This window comes from Eucyclogobius newberryi, unplaced genomic scaffold, assembly GCF_026437365.1.
Source record: "Eucyclogobius newberryi isolate DKJ021-1_F unplaced genomic scaffold, fEucNew1.0.hap1 SCAF_546, whole genome shotgun sequence".
In the NCBI taxonomy this organism is placed as follows: Eukaryota; Metazoa; Chordata; class Actinopteri; order Gobiiformes; family Gobiidae; genus Eucyclogobius; species Eucyclogobius newberryi.
In genome coordinates this window covers 20,001-25,000 of record NW_027316219.1, presented here as the reverse complement: position 1 = coordinate 25,000, position 5,000 = coordinate 20,001, and positions in this window count along the sequence as shown.

Below are 5,000 nucleotides of genomic sequence, written 5' to 3'. Positions count from 1 at the left end.
GGGTTCCAGGGGCTCCAGGGGGTGCTTGGTGGAGGCCATGCCCAGCCAGAGTGGCCCTTCCCCGGGGTGAGTCTGGGGAGAGTGGGGGGTGGCTCTGGGGGTGCTCCGGGGGCTCCAGGGGGTGCTCGGCGGAGGCCATGCCCAGCCAGAGTGTCCCTTCCCCGGGGTGAGTCTGGAGGAGTGGGGGGTGGCCCTGGAGGTGCTCCGGGGGCTCCAGGGGCTCCAGGGGGTGCTCGGCGGAGGCCATGCCCAGCCAGAGTGTCCCTTCCCCGGGGTGAGTCTGGAGGAGTGGGGGGTGGCTCTGGAGGTGCTCCGGGGGCTCCAGGGGGTGCTTGGTGGAGACCATGCCCAGCCAGAGTGTCCCTTCCCCGGGGTGAGTCTGGGGAGAGTGGGGGGTGGCTCTGGGGGTGCTCCGGGGGCTCCAGGGGGTGCTTGGTGGAGACCATGCCCAGCCAGAGTGGCCCTTCCCCGGGGTGAGTCTGGGGAGAGTGGGGGGTGGCTCTGGAGGGCCTCCGGGGGTTCCAGGGGTTCCAGGGGTTCCAGGGGGTGCTCGGTGGAGGCCATGCCCAGCCAGAGTGGCCCTTCCCCGGGCAGAGTCTGGGGAGAGTGGGGGGTGGCTCTGGAGGTGCTCCGGGGGCTCCAGGGGCTGCTTGGTGGAGACCATGCCCAGCCAGAGTGGCCCTTCCCCCGGGTGAGTCTGGGGACAGTGGGGGGTGGCCCTGGAGGGCCTCCGGGGGTTCCAGGGGGTGCTCGGCGGAGGCCATGCCCGGCCAGAGTGTCCCTTCCCCGGGCAGAGTCTGGGGAGAGTGGGGGGTGGCTCTGGAGGTGCTCCGGGGGCTCCAGGGGTTCCAGGGGGTGGTCGGCGGAGGCCATGCCCAGCCAGAGTGTCCCTTCCCCGGGGTGAGTCTGGAGGAGAGTGGGGGGTGGCTCTGGGGGTGCTCCGGGGGCTCCAGGGGGTGCTCGGCGGAGGCCATGCCCAGCCAGAGTGTCCCTTCCCCGGGGTGAGTCTGGAGGAGTGGGGGGTGGCCCTGGAGGTGCTCCGGGGGCTCCAGGGGCTCCAGGGGGTGCTCGGTGGGGGCCATGCCCAGCCAGAGTGTCCCTTCCCCGGGGTGAGTCTGGAGGAGTGGGGGGTGGCTCTGGAGGTGCTCCGGGGGCTCCAGGGGGTGCTTGGTGGAGACCATGCCCAGCCAGAGTGGCCCTCCCCCGGGGTGAGTCTGGGGAGAGTGGGGGGTGGCTCTGGAGGGCCTCCGGGGGTTCCAGGGGCTCCAGGGGGTGCTTGGTGGAGGCCATGCCCAGCCAGAGTGTCCCTTCCCCGGGGTGAGTCTGGAGGAGTGGGGGGTGGCTCTGGAGGTGCTCCGGGGGCTCCAGGGGGTGCTTGGTGGAGACCATGCCCAGCCAGAGTGGCCCTCCCCCGGGGTGAGTCTGGGGAGAGTGGGGGGTGGCTCTGGAGGGCCTCCGGGGGTTCCAGGGGCTCCAGGGGGTGCTTGGTGGAGGCCATGCCCAGCCAGAGTGTCCCTTCCCCGGGGTGAGTCTGGGGTGAGTGGGGGGTGGCTCTGGGGGTGCTCCGGGGGCTCCAGGGGGTGGTCGGCGGAGGCCATGCCCAGCCAGAGTGTCCCTTCCCCGGGGTGAGTCTGGGGAGAGTGGGGGGTGGCTCTGGGGGTGCTCCGGGGGCTCCAGGGGGTGCTTGGTGGAGACCATGCCCAGCCAGAGTGTCCCTTCCCCGGGGTGAGTCTGGAGGAGTGGGGGGTGGCCCTGGAGGTGCTCCGGGGGCTCCAGGGGCTCCAGGGGGTGCTCGGTGGGGGCCATGCCCAGCCAGAGTGTCCCTTCCCCGGGGTGAGTCTGGAGGAGTGGGGGGTGGCTCTGGAGGTGCTCCGGGGGCTCCAGGGGGTGCTCAGTGGAGGCCATGCCCAGCCAGAGTGGCCCTTCCCCGGGCAGAGTCTGGAGGAGTGGGGGGTGGCTCTGGAGGTGCTCCGGGGGCTCCAGGGGTTCCAGGGGGTGGTCGGCGGAGGCCATGCCCAGCCAGAGTGGCCCTTCCCCGGGGTGAGTCTGGAGGAGTGGGGGGTGGCCCTGGAGGTGCTCCGGGGGCTCCAGGGGCTCCAGGGGGTGCTCGGCGGAGGCCATGCCCAGCCAGAGTGTCCCTTCCCCGGGGTGAGTCTGGAGGAGTGGGGGGTGGCTCTGGAGGTGCTCCGGGGGCTCCAGGGGGTGCTTGGTGGAGACCATGCCCAGCCAGAGTGTCCCTTCCCCGGGGTGAGTCTGGGGAGAGTGGGGGGTGGCTCTGGGGGTGCTCCGGGGGCTCCAGGGGGTGCTTGGTGGAGACCATGCCCAGCCAGAGTGGCCCTTCCCCGGGGTGAGTCTGGGGAGAGTGGGGGGTGGCTCTGGAGGGCCTCCGGGGGTTCCAGGGGTTCCAGGGGTTCCAGGGGGTGCTCGGTGGAGGCCATGCCCAGCCAGAGTGGCCCTTCCCCGGGCAGAGTCTGGGGAGAGTGGGGGGTGGCTCTGGAGGTGCTCCGGGGGCTCCAGGGGCTGCTTGGTGGAGACCATGCCCAGCCAGAGTGGCCCTTCCCCCGGGTGAGTCTGGGGACAGTGGGGGGTGGCCCTGGAGGGCCTCCGGGGGTTCCAGGGGGTGCTCGGCGGAGGCCATGCCCGGCCAGAGTGTCCCTTCCCCGGGCAGAGTCTGGGGAGAGTGGGGGGTGGCTCTGGAGGTGCTCCGGGGGCTCCAGGGGTTCCAGGGGGTGGTCGGCGGAGGCCATGCCCAGCCAGAGTGTCCCTTCCCCGGGGTGAGTCTGGAGGAGAGTGGGGGGTGGCTCTGGGGGTGCTCCGGGGGCTCCAGGGGGTGCTCGGCGGAGGCCATGCCCAGCCAGAGTGTCCCTTCCCCGGGGTGAGTCTGGAGGAGTGGGGGGTGGCCCTGGAGGTGCTCCGGGGGCTCCAGGGGCTCCAGGGGGTGCTCGGTGGGGGCCATGCCCAGCCAGAGTGTCCCTTCCCCGGGGTGAGTCTGGAGGAGTGGGGGGTGGCTCTGGAGGTGCTCCGGGGGCTCCAGGGGGTGCTTGGTGGAGACCATGCCCAGCCAGAGTGGCCCTCCCCCGGGGTGAGTCTGGGGAGAGTGGGGGGTGGCTCTGGAGGGCCTCCGGGGGTTCCAGGGGCTCCAGGGGGTGCTTGGTGGAGGCCATGCCCAGCCAGAGTGTCCCTTCCCCGGGGTGAGTCTGGAGGAGTGGGGGGTGGCTCTGGAGGTGCTCCGGGGGCTCCAGGGGGTGCTTGGTGGAGACCATGCCCAGCCAGAGTGGCCCTCCCCCGGGGTGAGTCTGGGGAGAGTGGGGGGTGGCTCTGGAGGGCCTCCGGGGGTTCCAGGGGCTCCAGGGGGTGCTCGGTGGAGGCCATGCCCAGCCAGAGTGTCCCTTCCCCGGGGTGAGTCTGGGGTGAGTGGGGGGTGGCTCTGGGGGTGCTCCGGGGGCTCCAGGGGGTGGTCGGCGGAGGCCATGCCCAGCCAGAGTGTCCCTTCCCCGGGGTGAGTCTGGGGAGAGTGGGGGGTGGCTCTGGGGGTGCTCCGGGGGCTCCAGGGGGTGCTTGGTGGAGACCATGCCCAGCCAGAGTGTCCCTTCCCCGGGGTGAGTCTGGAGGAGTGGGGGGTGGCCCTGGAGGTGCTCCGGGGGCTCCAGGGGCTCCAGGGGGTGCTCGGTGGGGGCCATGCCCAGCCAGAGTGTCCCTTCCCCGGGGTGAGTCTGGAGGAGTGGGGGGTGGCTCTGGAGGTGCTCCGGGGGCTCCAGGGGGTGCTTGGTGGAGACCATGCCCAGCCAGAGTGGCCCTCCCCCGGGGTGAGTCTGGGGAGAGTGGGGGGTGGCTCTGGAGGGCCTCCGGGGGTTCCAGGGGCTCCAGGGGGTGCTTGGTGGAGGCCATGCCCAGCCAGAGTGTCCCTTCCCCGGGGTGAGTCTGGGGTGAGTGGGGGGTGGCTCTGGGGGTGCTCCGGGGGCTCCAGGGGGTGCTCGGCGGAGGCCATGCCCAGCCAGAGTGTCCCTTCCCCGGGGTGAGTCTGGAGGAGTGGGGGGTGGCTCTGGAGGGCCTCCGGGGGCTCCAGTGGCTCCAGGGGGTGCTCAGCGGAGGCCATGCCCAGCCAGAGTGGCCCTTCCCCGGCCTCATATGCGGCAGAGTGCGGGGTGAGCAAAATGGGTTAAAATGGGTTAAAATGTGAAAAAAAAAAAAAAAAAAAAAAAAAAAACACCAAAATGAGCAAAATGAAATAATCCCCTATCATCAGTGCACTGTTTGACCCCTGAAAAGCACTCCCCTGGGGCCTGGAGGTGATCTGACCATCAGAGTATAGCACCCTATGCCCCTGAGGGACTTAGAGTAAAAACCGAAATAGTACACTATTCCCGAAAAGACTCTGTCGTTTTTCGGCAATAGTACACTATACCCATCGACTCTGTCGTTTTTCCGGGCCGTAGTACGAAGTTGTGAGCAAAAGGGGTGAAAATGGGTTAAAATGTGAAAAAACACCAAAATGAGCAAAATGAAATAATCCCCCATCATCAGTGCACTGTTTGACCCCAGAAAAGCACTCCCCTGGGGCCTGGAGGTGATCTGACCATCATAGTATAGCACCCCATGCCCCTGAGGGACTTAGAGTAAAAACCGAAATAGTACACTATTCCCGAAAAGACTCTGTCGTTTTTCGGCAATAGTACACTATACCCATCGACTCTGTCGTTTTTCCGGGCCGTAGTACGAAGTTGTGAGCAAAAGGGGTGAAAATGGGTTAAAATGTGAAAAAACACCAAAATGAGCAAAATGAAATAATCCCCCATCATCAGTGCACTGTTTGACCCCAGAAAAGCACTCCCCTGGGGCCTGGAGGTGATCTGACCATCATAGTATAGTACACTATACCCCTGAGGGACTTAGTGCAAAAACCGAAATAGTACACTATACCCGAAAAGACTCTGTCGTTTTTCGGCAATAGTACACTATACCCATCGACTCTGTCGTTTTTCCGGGCCGTAGTACGAAGT